The 15,383-nt window shown below is 39.1% G+C and overlaps 1 non-coding gene across 1 annotated transcript; it reads right to left on the bottom strand.

Annotated features, from left to right (window-relative positions):
* Positions 1–15,055: 15,055 nt before the first annotated feature.
* Positions 15,056–15,161, bottom strand: LOC111821419 (U6 spliceosomal RNA). The gene has a single exon (XR_002824844.1). It is a non-coding gene; the product is annotated as a U6 spliceosomal RNA (small nuclear RNA).
* Between the last annotated feature and the right edge of the window lie 222 nt (positions 15,162–15,383).

Here is a 15,383-nt window from a genome sequence, read left to right as displayed (position 1 = left end):
GATTCTTTCAAAGAACCAACTTTTGGTTTTGTTGATTCTTTCTATTGTTTTTCTATTCTCTATTTCATTTATTTCTGCTCTTATCTTTACTATTTCCTGTCTTCTTAAGGTGCTATCTTATAGAAAATGTCCCTTTTAAAACTTAAAAAAAATTTAAGACCACAATTTCCCATGCTTTGGTCAAAAACCTGGAAAAAGAAAAAAAGCCCTAAGAAGACATTTCATCAAAAGTAAGCATTCAGTTATTTCTTTGTTTTTCTAACTTTGCGAGAGAGCTCTGCCACTATAATCTTTTGAGGAAACGTGTGTTCTAAGGAGCAAAATGAAAGAAAACAGAAGAAACAAGAAGGCTGTTTCAGTTCTAATCAGTTTTGTCTATCCCAGGAACTTCATGTTCCCCTAGAAAAAGAACTTTAATTTAATTGCAATTTGTATGATTTCTTGCTCTTGCTTTCTTTATTAAAGAAAAATTTAACAAATTTATTCCTAATTTGAAATATATTTTTTAGTCTAGTTATATTTTTTAATGAAAGACTGAAACCAAACCAAATCAAACCCAGCCGAGTTATTCCACAATAAGATACAAAGATCCTATCCCTTACTAAAAGGGAAAATGCCCAAGAAAAAATATTACCTTAATTCTCTCCTGTGGAGTCATCTGAATATCTGAAGATAATGGCAGAGCTGCTAGCTACTTCATCAATATTCATTCTTCAATTTTTCCTTATCAACAGAACACTGGGACCCAGAATAAAGACTACATTTCCCAGCATTCTTTACAGCTATGGATGGTCATATGACTAAGTTCTGGCCAGTAGGATATAAGCAGAATTGATAAGTTCAACTTCTGGGAAACAGAGGTGGCTTGTCTTTCTCACTTTTGTCCTTCATTCATAGAATGTGGATGTGATGGCTGAGATGGAGCTGAACTTGTAAATGGAGGTCGTGTAGCAGAGCTACAATGTAGAAGGAGCCTGGTCCCCAACATTATGGAGCACCATGCCGACTCTGGGTCACTTACGTCAAGATTTTTACATTGGGGAGGAATAAACTTCCATCTTATTTATACCAATAATTTTTTAGTTTTTTTCCAGACATGGTTAAACCTAATCCTAATAAATACAGAGCAGCCTCTTTATGTTGGATTCTGCAGTTGCAATCTGATTTTTTTGTTTGTTTACTTATTTATTAGACGTCTTTGGTCTTCTGCCCCAGTTTGAGGTCCAAAAGGGAGTCTAAGTTCTCTTACCACTGAAAAAAAATAAACGCTGTTTCTCAGTTTTTCAATTAGAGGTTCTTTTATTATGGATCTGTTGGTACTAAATACTCAGCCTTCGTTTTCCCCTTATTCTTAAAAGATAATTTCTCTGGGTATAAAATTTAAGATTGACAGCTCATTTTTCTCAGCACTTTGAGATATTATCCTTCTGTCTTCTATTGTCCATTGTCGTGAACTCGAGAAGTTAGCAATCAAATTGTCAGTATTTTGTAGGTAATCTCTGGAGGGTCTTGAGATTGTCTTTGTCTTTGATGTTCTGTGGTTTCATTATATCCAGGGGTAGATGGCTTCTTTTTTTTAATTGAAGTGAAATTCGCATAACATAAATTAATCATTGTAAATACCATTTTCAGTGGCATTTAGTAAATTCATAATATTGTGCAACTACCACTTCTATCAGTTTCAAAATATTTTCATTACTTCAAAATAAAACCCTGTACCCATTAAGCAGTTATTCCTGGTTCCTCCCCAGCCCCTGGCAACCACCAATCTGCTGTTTGTTTCTCTGGATTTTCTATTGTGGATGTTTCATGCAGATGGAATCATACAATATGTGACTTTTTATCTGGCTTCTTTTGCTTAGCATAATGTTTTCAAAGCTCGTCCACATTGTAGTATCAGTACTTGACATTCCTTTATGTGGCCAAATAGTATTCCATTGTATGTACATACCACAATGTGTTTATCCATTCATCTGTTGCTGGACGTTTGGGCTTTTTCCCCCCATCTTTTGGTTATTGTGAATAGTGTTGCTGTGAACATTCATGTACAAGGATTTGTTCAAGTACCTGTTTTCAGTTCTTTTGGATATCTCCCCAGAAGCAGAATTGCTGGTCATAGGGTAATTCTATGTGTAACCTTTTGAGGAACTGCCAAACTGTTTTCCAAGTGCCTGAACCATTTTATATTCCTACCAGGAATGCACAAGTGTTTCCATTTCTCCATATCCTTGCCAACACTTGTTCTTTTCTATTTTTATTTATTTATTTAATAGCCATCCTCATGGGTATGAAGTGCTATATCATTGTGATTTTGATTTGCACTGGCAAATTGCTTTTTTATTTATTCTACTCTGAATTCCTGAATCTGGGTATTGTTTTAAATCTGTTTGAAAAAAACCTCGGTTATTATCTCTAAACATTACCATATACTCATTCTCTTTATTATCTACTTATAGAACTCCAACTAAACTTATATTAGACTTTTTAAATTCCATGCCTTTTTGTCTCTCTTGCATATGCTTCATCTCTCTGAGACTCTGTGATGCATTTTGAGTAATTTTTTGAGGCTTATATTAATTCTCTCTTCAACTATGTCTTATTAGATAGCTAATCTATCTCTTGGATTTCTAAATTTAACTACTCCATTTTTTATTTCTCGAAGTTCTAATTGCTTCATTTCCAAATCTGTCTGGTAATTTTGTTAACATTACATCACTATAATGTCAATACTTTCTTTTTTATTTAAAAATAAGATACATACTTAATTTATACTCTGATACTCTAATATCTGCAGCGTTTATATATTTTTTTCCCTAGTGATATTTGCTGATGGTGTCTTGTTTCCCCATGTGTTTGGTAAGTTTAGATTTTTAATTCATGTTTGAACATTTGTGGGAGTTTCTGATGGCCTGGGTTTAAAGCACATTCTTCCAAAGAGGATCAGCATGTGCTTCTGCAAGGAGCTTAGAGGCTAGCAATCTGGTACCACTTGAAGAATTTTTTTCTCAGTATGTATTTTCTAAGGAACCACACAGACAGTGGGAATTCTGACGTCAAACCCACTTAAGTGAGGCTTGTGGTTAGAAATTCTCAAGGAGAAGGTTTAAATTTTTTTCTACTTCACCCAAATCCAAGGCCAAAGCCAAGTGAGTCATATATGCCCAACATCTCCCTCTGTGAAGTGTGTAGAGTGTTTTCTTCCCCCACCCTCTGAAAGTGTATATATTTGGGGGACCTAGTTTATACCAAAGCTCTCCAATCTGACCTGTTCCCTTGTTTCTGCCTCAAGTTTTACAGGGTGCAGTCCAGTGGAAACATGAGCTATAGGCCACTTGAGGATCCTTAGACAGCCCTAAGACACATGTTTTCTCTATTCTTGCTTTCCTTTGTAGAGTCACACTTTTCATCTCTGGCCTCCAATTCGTTCCTGTATTTTCTTGCCAGCCAAGCCATGCATTCAATTGACATTTTAAATATTTAATTCACCATTTTAGTTATGCCTGGAGGGACTAGTTTGCCATGTTGCTGGAAATAGAATTCTAAATTCTGTTTTGTCTCATCTTTCAAAAAAAAAGTGCTTACTTGATCACTTTATATTCATCAGTGTTAGTTCTTTTATTATGTTCTTTTATTATATTCATTCCTTATGTTGGACACAGTTGTGGGGTTCCCTTCATTTCTTCTTTCCTTCCTTCTTTTTTATCTCTTATTTTTTTGTTTTTTGCTCCTCTTCGTTCTCTCTTTCTTTCCTTTTAAGAAATTCTGAACCCCAGAGCCCAAGACACCAGTGAGTTTTAAGGGAGAAGTAAAAGAATCACTGTCCACTGCTCCAGACAAGAATACATCGTGATATCTCAGTTTACAGTCATCTGTATTGTAAGGTATACTGTGGTAGATAGCTTTGTGCAGATTAAAAGATAAAGTTTATTCAATACACATCCATTAAGCACCTGCTCTATACCAGCCGCCGGGACCAAGGATAAATAAGGCATAGCCCCTGCCCCTGAAGCCTTTAAACAATTCAGAGAAGCTTATGCACTAGTTTAATCACTAAGCACAGGCCTCCTACTAAGCATATGTCTCTCACTTGGCTTCAGGGAGTGAGGAAGGAGACTGGGAGAAGGAAGGACAGCCAGAAGGCCTGTTGATGAAGCAGATGAGCTCATTATCACCCCGGACTCTCACCAGACATAAAATATGATGGCATGGTTTCCTAAGCTTTGTCTCATTCATTCAGACAGCAAATATTTACTGACTGCCTATTGTGTGTCAGGCACTGTGCTGGGCACTGGGGCTCCATGGATGCAGAGAGGCCTGCCCCTCAGCAGCTGGTTGTATGGAGCTGTTTGTAGGGTATTGAGTGCTGTGATAGAGGGGAGCACGAGCACAGGTGCTAAGTGAACATAGGGGAGGTGCAGACTTGGAAGATTTTCTAGAGGAGTCTGTCATGAAACATAATTTATTTATGGGAGTCCCTCTTTAAGAGACCCTAGTGTGAGTTAATACTGTATTTAGGGAGTGAATGACGGAAGCACTCCACTCCCTGAAGCAGAGGTGTTTTTTTTTAGAGAAACAATCACCATGTAATTATTGCTTAAGTTACACACGTATGGAAACGTTTTAAACTCAAGAAGTCATAAAACACTTTTCTTGTGGCAACGTAGTTAAACTCTCACATCCAAGAAGAATGGGAGGAATCTTCTTCTTTTGATTATATTGGTAAACTGATCAGGGCACCCAAAATTCAAGAAATAGACCCCCAGTAAGTCAGAACATGGATGCCAATCTCGAAGAATAAAAACACCGCCTGTGGTTCCTTTGGAGGCCCTGGTGCTGCAGTGGCTAAGAGCTCAGCTGTTAACCAAAAGGTCAGCCGTATGAATCCACTGGATGCTCCTTGGAAACCCTATGGGGCAGTTCTACTCTGTCCTATAGGGTGGTTATGAGTTGGGATCAACTCTAAGGCAACAGGTTTTTTTTTGGGTGGTTCCTTTACGGTCACAGCTTGGTGACCTTAAATAACCCTTTGCCAAAGAGTTGGCACAGGCCATTACAAAAAATATGTACTGCACTTCAGTATTTGAGCACATCCTAACTGAGATGGGGTGAAATAATGACCTAGAGATAGGATTGTTTCTACAGGCAGGCTCATTTTCCAGTTACCACAATGTAAATTGAAAATAATTGCTTTGTTAACATCCAGTCTATGAGGATCATGCTTTACAGTAGTGTCTTGAGACATGTAAATTTTTATCAGTCCAAAAGTGCAAAGAGAGAAAACCAACAAGTGATAGAACTGCAAGCTGATGAGAATTTCACAGTGTATGCTGCCTCTTTTCATGGGTATACCAGTTGCCTAGAGCAGGGCCCGGCAAATGACATACTGAATGTGTTCTTGGTTTTTGCTCACAGCTGAACAAACTGCTCTGGAGTGTGAAGGGTCAGTGCAGTGTAAACAGAAATCAGCAGTGACCTATGGAGTCGTCTCAAGACATAATAAATACCGTCTTCATGCTCCCTCCCACCTTCTGCTGATTCAGGTATTCTCTAGCACCATGGGGCTCAGCTCCCAAGCAATATTTCAAACCGAGCAGACCATTGTATTTGGAACAGATTTTCTAACTGTGCTTTTAATTTTGGCAAAATAGCTTTTAGCTCCTTCTGAAAATGTCGTCATACATGTGGAGCTCCATTAAGAAAGGATAAAATACTTTTTAGAACACTGCATTAACTTTGAATACCATTACTTTTGCTGTTCTGGAAGAATTTCTCCTAGGTTTAGGGGACAAAAACAGAGTTCATTTTTTTTTAGTCCAGAATAGAATTTTGTGGCAGAATCATTAATGTTTCTAGTCTTGGAAGTCCCCCAATGACCGTTTAGTCCTTCTGTACTGCTTTCATCAAGATGCACACAGGCCAGTATTACCTTTTGCTAACGTACATTTGGGTCCAGATTTATCCTGTTCCCTTCCCTGGGACAGCCACAAATCAATCAGGAGAACCTGGATGAGTGCATGCTCATGTTGGGTGAAAAGATCCTCTCAGATTCGGCTCTACTCTCAGTTGACTCATACCCACTTTGGAGATACAGTAAGGCAGAGCTGCTTACTTAGAACTGAGGTGATTGGATCTGGTGAGAGTGTAATATACTCTATATTCTCTGCACATTCCCGGGCAGAGGAGAAATAGGTTTAGGAAGTTGTATAACTATATCTGGGAACATTTTCCAATTTCTATCATATGCAAGATTCCTATAGATTTGCTTGCCCAGTGGGGGTAGCCGTGCCTTAGGACTGAAGCCACTTATAGAATAATAATATCTGACACTCTACTGATAGATGTAAGTGTAAAAGGATGATAGGAGGGGACACTTCCCTCCACTCTTGCCATCTCAAGCCAAACTGAATACAATGACTTAATCCAGATGGTCAAGTTTTTATATTTTCTTTACATTGTAAACCATTTTCAGTGACTTCATTAGAATCAGTGTTTCTTCTTTTCTATTCTAACATTTGGTTTGCCAATTTCAAGCCATTCAAGAAGAGGAGAGATCAGATGCTCAAGATTATGCCGTTCAAAGTCAATGACATTTGGCTAAAACAAGCAAATGGGATAAAATAGACCAAAGACTGAATAGAGCCCAAAGTTAGAACTTGTTAACTGAGGCTTATGCTAGTTAGATAGATGGTTGGTTTTACCTGGAAGTCAAGTGGTAATGAAAGATAAATCTAATACGTGAGCAGCACTGAGGAAAAGATGGGGTTGTGATGTTGAAGGAATTGTCCAAATGCCACCTGTGTGTGGTATCATGTTAAATCTCAACAAAATTTCCTAGTGAAATAAAACAACAGCAACAACAAAATCAAGTAGTGGGCTAGAATACATTAGTTGTTATCCTCTTCAACCTGGAGGCGTGTGACAACTCAGGGTAGGAAATCTGATGAGATCAAATTTAAAAGACAGAAAGAATGAGAACTCAAAGAAGCCTGGGGCTTAGAGAATTATGTGTGTACATTTATATTGTAGCAACTTTCTATCTTGCACTAGAGACAGTTAAAAATGAAAAACAAGGGCTCGTATGACTAGTAAAAATAATTTCAAAACCTTTCATCAGTCATTTTACCCAACACCCACTTGATTTCCAAACTTATCATTTTGCTTTGCAAATAAAAATGTTCTTAACCTACTTCAATTACTGTTTCCAGTCTGGCCCGAATGTCCATTCTGTATATGTGAAACTTTCCATGCTTACCTCCTGTTACTTTTTCACTTTTTGTTTCCATTAGCTTATTCCTGCCTTGAGTCAGCCCCCAACTCAAGGCGATCCTATGCACAACGGAACAAAACGATGCTTGATCCTGTGCCATCCCTATAATTGGTTGCAGATACGAACCTTGTGATCCAAAGGATTTTCTTTGGCTGAATTTTTTTTTAATTTTTTTTCATTGTACTTTAGGTGAAGGTTTACAGAACAAATAGTTTCTCATTAAACACAGTCAGTACACGTATTGTTTTATGACATTGGTTAACAACCCCATGACATGGCAACACTCTCCCTTCTTGACCTTGGAGGAAATTTTTCTTTGGTGAAAATATACATTCTTTGGCTGATTTTTGGAAGTAGATCACCAGGTCTTTCTTCCTAGTCCATTTTACCCTGGAAGCTCTGCTGAAACCTGTTCAGCATCATAGCAACACACAAACTTCCACTGACAGATGGGTAGTGGCTGTGCATGAGATACATTGGCCAGAAATCTAACCTGGGTCTCCCACATGGAAGGGGGTGAGAATTCTACCACTGAACCACCAATGCCCTCTCAATTCTTCACAGCACTGCTTAAATCTTGCACCTGGCTAAAATTTTACCCAATTTAGAAGACTCATCTTACCCATCAACACAAAAGGAAACAAACCTCTCCGTGAACACCTAGACCCCATTCTGCACGTGTCCACAGGATCTTTGCTGGCATATGCACTTTGCAAGCACAATAATAACCAGGCCTTTTGAAAGCTTGTGTGGTTTCTTCTCTTGTGTTGTGACACATCTGTGTGCTCAACAAATGTTGAATGGAAGTGCATGCCTTTATTGGCACACGTAGTCCAGTGGGGCAAGACCTCTTTTAGCAGTGCTCGGTCGTTTTCTTTTTGAATGCATTTCAGACCAGGCCAGAGTTACTGGATGTCTCTGAGAATTGTTTGCAGCTTGCTAAACAAGGAAGCCACATGACTGCTTATTGTATTGTAACCATGTCCTGGGTTTACAAACCAAGGAAATTCCACTTATATTATTCAAATTCCACTTTCTTTTTCATTCCCTTTTCTCCTTCCCTCCTTCCTTCCTTCCTTACCTCCTTCCCTCCCTTCCTCCCTCCCTCCTTCTCTCCATCCTTCCCTTCCTTTTTTCTTCCTTTCTACAAAGCTCTTTTGTGAAGCTCAAATACTCATAACAGGATCAACAGGAGTGAAGGGCTGTCTTTTTCAGCCCAGCAAAGCTGGATAAATGCAACTCCTGAAGCCTTGCCTCATAGCTTAATTGAAGGAAGTGTCAACAAGCATGAGATGAATCAAGGTTGGCCCGCTCTCTGCCAGGGGATGGCATTGGCCCCACCAGTGGGAACACCACGTTTCCCTGCTTTAAGCTTTCAGTTCTTGCTAGAGCTTAATGGTTCGCAGCCCTTTCATGAGACAGCTGGATAACAATGTGCCTTTATGACAGCCTGACTCCTTTTCCACCCCCCGCTTTCTGAATCTCAAACTCTACTGTGTAAAACATTCTGTCTCTTACTGCTCCATCAACAAGACCTGAATAGCCAAGGCAAGTGCCCCTACAGCACTGGCTTATTTCCTTGAAAAAAAAATTTTTTTTTTTTTCCACAATAAAAGAATACGGGGAAAAGACAGTCTGGTGTGTAAAAGGCCTCTGTGTGAGGTCCTTGGCGAGATAATCTCATTCTAAAGATCTGAGTGACTGGAATTTCCCTTGCTCCCCTCCCCCACAGACAGTGCCCCCCACCCCCCCAACATCCTTCTAATACAAATCCTTAAGCATTAAGTCAGGCGGAAAATGAGTCTACTCTACATTTATCTTCTTGAATGGCAGTCAACTCCTGCTTAATCTTTCGACATATATTTGTTCAATGGATCAACAGATTGTGCAAGCAGCATGACGGTTGGGTTTAGAAATGTGTCTGCTCTTGTTTGGTTTGTGCTGAACCATTGACCATTTTGTTTGTGAATCCATCATAAATTATATCTGTGAGTTACCCAGCACCAGGCCTGGGGACAGAGGACAGTGCTCACACAGGCAGAAAGACTTTGTTAGTCATTGTTATTTTCCAGCATTGAGAATGCGAACTTGCTTTATTTCATGAACACATTCTTTTATAAATCTTTTAAAACTATAAAATCTCAAATTCAATTCCTTTTTCTTTTCCCAAAGGTGTCTTTTATATAGTCTTCTGACAGCCTTTCCACATTAAAATGAAAGTAATAAAGAGTAATAAAAGAGTATACAATGTGAATAAAAAGATTAAGAATTAACAACGTTATGACTCTCTTAATGTCATATATGGCGATCTTGGTTCAAACCACTGTTCCTTAAAAATTAGGGGAAGAGTTTATTTGGGTGTTAGAAGATTGAGGAGTTGATCAGTCTAGTCATGACACAATTGATTTGACCTTCAGTTTTTAAAAACTGAATGGTCAGTTTTTTCTCTGAATTTTCAAGTTATCGTTCAGTGGGTCAACAACTACTTAATGATCATCTATGACATTAAAGGCAATGGGGAGAATATAAAATGTAAAGACAAATTTTCTGCCCTCAATAACGTAAATCATTTTGAGGAGTAAAAGCACTTAAATTTTTTAGGAAGTATTATGAAGACTCCTAAAAAAAAAAAAAAAAAAAAACCTGACAAATGTAATCATTGTCATCAAATTATACATGTAAAAAAAGTTGAATTTGCACATTTTTAATATATATTTTTATCATAATAAAGTGAAAGAAATGATAATATTCATCCATTTAAAAAAAATGCAATAAATGAGTGGAAAAGATATTTTGTAGTAGCTTAGTTAATGCATAAGAAGGAACAGTTTAATGGAAGTTGTATTTATTTATTTGAACACTGTTCAACAATTTTTGCTGAACATCTAGTATTTTTTAAGCTCCTGGGCATACAATTCAAAGTAAGATAGATTTACTGATTTACTTTCTATTCTCAGGATGCTTAAGATTGAAATAGGAGGCGAGGAAGTCGGGATGTGGACAAAGAAGGAAAATTGGTGTGAGTCCCCACTTCCAAGTCCTAAGTCATGTTCTGCTCAAGCCTCAGGTCAGGAAAGGCAAGACTTCACTTTTTGGTTCTCATGTGTAGGCATTACATGTCAAATTGGAGACTTATTAGTTAAAACAACATTTCCATATATTTTGAATGTCGCATTCTTTCATCTCGAAACGGGAACATGATCACCACTTTGAAATAATCAAGGCAGAATTTTACTTAGACCAGGAAATATCATTTTTAAAAACCCATTGCTGACGTTGCATTCTAAACTCTTCAGTCACCTCTATGGTCTATTCCTTACTGAGTCCCTGTAACGACCTGGTCAGCAGCTCAGGAAGGTGTTAGCCACGTTAGAAAGATAAGGAAATTGCAAGTACTGGGAGGCAAGTGCCCACGGTCACGGTTACGGAGCTAGTTACTGGGAGATTTGACATCAGCATCTAGTTCTTCTGATTCCTAGCTCTGGAGTTTTTCCTCTTTTACATTCAGCTTCCTCTGATTAAGCTTCACAATGAAGGCTAAAAACCATGATTTTAAAACACATTTATTTATTCTTTTTTTCTGCTGGGAAACATTAACGAGTGTTTTTCTTTAACTCAAAGTAGGTTTTATTATTTTAGGTGGACCCATCTGTAGAAGCCAAGACAAATTGTTTGCAAATGAAGATATCCTGTTATGGTGATTCAGAACCAACTGATGCCCCCCGCCCCCTTTGAATGAGTAATAGTAATAAACAAGTCACCTAACATCTAGTCTTGGAAGAGGTACAACCAGAATGCTCCTTAGAAGCAAGGATGGTGCGGCTACGTCTCACATACTTTGGACATGTTGTCAGGAGGGACTAGTCCCTGGAGAAGGACATCATGCTTGGCAAAGTAGAGGGTCAGCAGAAAACAGGAAGATCCTCGACCAGATGGATTGACACAGTGACTGCAACAATGGGCTCAAGCATAACAATGATAGTGAGGATGGTGCAGGACTGGGCAGTGTTTCGTTCTGTTGCATGTAAGGTTGCTATGAGTCAGAACCCACTCGATGGCACCTAGCAACAACAACAACATCTAGTAAGCAAAATACCAACAGAACGTCCTTTAGAGGGTACTGAATTGAAAGATATTCAGGCTTTGGAGTTCTTTCCTAGTTTTGATGGCATTAAAAGCCACAGAAAAGCTGCAGTCCTAATCCCCAAATTAGTAGGGATGGTCACCTTGGTTGCAGAAAGAGAAATTCATGCAAGCCAACCCAAGAAAGAGTTCTTATAAGGTTGCAGTGGGTAGGCCAGGAAACTGGAAACTAATGGGCCTCATGGGCCCTGCAGCTGGTGAGACATGGGAACCATGGCCTTTCCTTGGTTTCTTTCTCTCTAAGGGCCCACAGGGTCATTTCATCGCTGATTCTCTGTACGTGTCTACTCTGTTCCTTTCATTCTGTATCAGGCACTGCTCCCCTAGGCTACATCCCATACCCTCTCAATAGGTCCTTTATTTCTCTTTGCTAATTGGCAATGTTGCTCTGTGTCCCTTTCTTTAAATTCCAGAGAGAAGGGATCTATCAAACCAAATTATCTTCTTGCACAAGTCTATGCCATAGATGTTTGATTAATGTAGGGCTAGGTAAACTTGGGTTAGGTATCCACCTCAGTCCAATCATCTGAGGGCCCCAAGGTATTGCACATCACTATGGTTAAGAGATCAGCTGCTAACCAAAAGGTTGGCAGTTTGAGTCCACCAGGCGCTTCTCGGAAACCCTATGGGGCAGTTCTACTCTGTCCTATAGGGTTGCTATGAGTTGAGGGCAATGGTTTTTTTTTTTTGGTTTTTATGTCCACTCAAAGGAGCCCTGATGCCACAGCGGTTAAGTGCTCGGCTGCTAATGGAAACGTCAGCAGTTTGAACCCACTAGCTGCTCCACAGGAGAAAGATGTGGCAGTCTGTTTCTATGATGATTACAGCCTTGGAAACCCTATGTGGCAGTTCTACTCTGTTCTGTAGTGTGCTATAAGTTGGAATCGACTGGATGGCAATTTTTTATTTTTTATGTCCGTTTGGAAGAAGGTGTGAGCAAGGCTAGCAATGGTTTGTGTCTCTCATTAAGAGTATTTATTCTGTTTACCTCACACCACAGCTAATGGACTCAGTAGACTCTAAATGTTTCCCAGATTTGATTAAGGTTGATCTTGTTATTCATAATTGCTGAAAAGCATAACGTAGTTTTGTTTGCATTGTAGTTTATTATTCAATATTTGATTTCCTCTAAAAATAGAGGGAAATTGCAATATTCAAAATGATGACATTAATCAATGACAGGGACAGATATTAGAATCCTGCATATTCTGGGTCATGTGGATTATGGCTATCCCAGTGTTTCCTAATAAAATAGAAGAATACAATTATCTATTATTTATCTCTGAGACATATAGGATTGTGCTAATAAAGGATGGAGAACATATATGGACTAAGTTTTATTCTTTTTCTTCATAGGAGCTTTCCTGAAACAATGCTGCCTTGATTTGGCCTTCCCTCTTGCCTCTCACCTCCTGTGTACATTTCAAGGCAGAAGTTTCCATCATGGAGAAGGGAAACTCTGGTGTCTTAGTTATGTGTTGTTGTTGTTCGATGCCGTTGAGTTGGTTCCGACTGATAGCAAAACTATGTACAACAGAAGGAAATACTGCCCGGGCCTACACCATCCTCACAGTTGTTGTTATGCTTGAGCCCATTGTTGCAGCCACTCTGTCAGCCCATCTTGTTGAGGGTCTTCCTCTTTTTCTCTGACCTTTTACTTTACCATCCATGATGTCTTTCTCCAGGGACTGATCCCTCCTGATGACACGTCCAAAGTACGTATGACGTAATCTCGCCATCCTTGCTTCTAAGGAGCGCTCTGGTTATACTTCTTCCAAGACGGATTTGTTTGCTCTTTGGCAGTCCGTAGTATATTCAGTATTCTTAGCCAACACCACAATTCAAAGGGGTCATTTCTTCTTCGGTCTTCCTTATTCATCGTCCATCTTTCCCATGCATATTGAGGCAATTGAAAACACCATGGCTTGGGTCAGGCGCACCTTAGTCTTCAAGATGACGTCTTAGCTTTTCAACACTTTAAAGAAGTCTTTTGCAGCAGATCCACCCAATGTAATATGTGGTATGATTTCTTGACTGCAGCTTCCATGGGTGTTGATTGTGGATCCAAGGAAAATGGAATCCTTGACAACTTCAGTCTTTTCTCCGTTTATCATAATGTTGTCTATTGGTCCAGTAGTGACGATTTTTATTTCTGTATGTTGAGGTGTAATCCATACTGAAGGCTGTAGTCTTTGATCTTCATCAGTAAGTGCTTCAAGTCCTTCTTAGTTATTTAGTGCTGTTATAACAGAAATACCGGAAGTGGATGGCTTTAACAAAGAGAAATTTATTCTCTCACAATCTAGGAGGCTAGAAGTCCGAATTCAGGGCGCTAGCTCCAGGGGAAGGCTTTCCCTCTCTGTCAGCTCTGGGGGAAGGTTCTTGTCATCAATCTTCCCCTGGTCTAGGAGCTTCTCAGTGCAGGAACCCCAGGTCCAAAGACACACTCTGCTCCAGGTGTTGCTTTCTTGGTGGTCTCTCTGCTCACTTTTCTGTTTTATATCTCAAAAGAGATTGACTGAAGATACAATCTAATCTTGTAAATTGAGTCCTGACTCATTAACATAACTGCCTCTAATCCTGCCTCATTAACATCATAGAGGTAGGATTTACAACACATAAGAAAATCACATCAGATGACAAAATGGTGGACAATCACACAATACTGGGAATCATGGCCTAGCCTAATCAATATACATTTTGGGGGTGCACAATTCAATTCATAACATCTGGGAATCATAAAACTCTTCAAGGTAGAAAGGGGGTTTCACAGTTATTCCCAATATTTCAAAAACATAGGCTAACACATGCCATCTGATTAAACAATGTATTGATATTTCATATTTTTGTTATATATTATGTATATTACATTTTAAAAATAGGATAAAGAATGATTAATAAATACTTAAAAAAATATTGAGCAAATGAAAATGTCCTTGTCAGATCTTTGAGTTCCAGAAGCATAATTGACTGACGGCCCCAGCTTCAAGATGTCACATTGAAGACTAAGGTGCGCCTGACTCAAGCCATGGTGTTTTCAATTGCCTCAAGATGCATGGGAAAGCTGGATGATGAATAAGGAAGACCAAAGAAGAATTGACCCCTTTGAATTGTGGTGTTGGCTAAGAATATTGAATGTACTGTGGACTGCCAAAAGAACAAACAAATCTGTCTTGCTACTCTGGAACCATCACTACATCACACTGAGGGCTTGTTTCCCATGAGCTGCTGCCTGCCATTGATGGAGTGTGGCAGACATGCTAAGGCAGGCATATGCTGGGAGATTGGGAACTCGTGTGATGGGAGCTCTATCTCCAGAACTCTCAATCGGTCTTCATAAATTTTCTTAGAATACCTAAGCGTCTTCCAATGCAACCTGCCTTCCTTCCCTCTCTCATTCACAGGAGTCAGACTGGTCTGACAGCTCTCCTGGTCTCTTTCTGCTTCCTTTTTATTTTTTTTCAGAGGTTTTTTTCCCTGGTAAATCCCGTGCATGTTTGTGTGTGTGTGTGTGTGTGTGTGTGTGTGTTTTAATTTTTTATTATGGTGAAATACATATAACAAAACATTTGCCATTGCAATCATTTTTATGTGTACAACTCAGTGACATGAATTATAGTCACCATGTTGTGCAACCATCACCAAAAAAACATGGAATGCTTCATGAATTTTCATGTCATCTTTGCATAAGGCCATGCTAATCTTCTCTGTAATATTCCAATTTTAGTATATGTGCTGCCAAAGCGAGCACCCCACATGTGTTTACTTCTGCCTTGGTGTCTGCTTCTTGGAGGACCAAAACCAAAGTACCAAATTTTTCCAACCATGAAATTCATGGTTGGGAGTGTGCCAAAGATGTCACTTTGTCACTTTGGGGACTAAGGTGCACCTGACCCACGCCATAGTATTTTCAGTTGCATCACATGCTTGCGAAAGCTGGACAATGAATAAGGAAGACTAAAGAAGAATGGAT

This window comes from Trichechus manatus, unplaced genomic scaffold (assembly GCF_000243295.1).
Source record: "Trichechus manatus latirostris isolate Lorelei unplaced genomic scaffold, TriManLat1.0 scaffold00082, whole genome shotgun sequence".
In the NCBI taxonomy this organism is placed as follows: Eukaryota; Metazoa; Chordata; class Mammalia; order Sirenia; family Trichechidae; genus Trichechus; species Trichechus manatus.
Note: the sequence above shows the minus strand (reverse complement) of the source record. Positions and strands in the feature narration are given on the sequence as shown.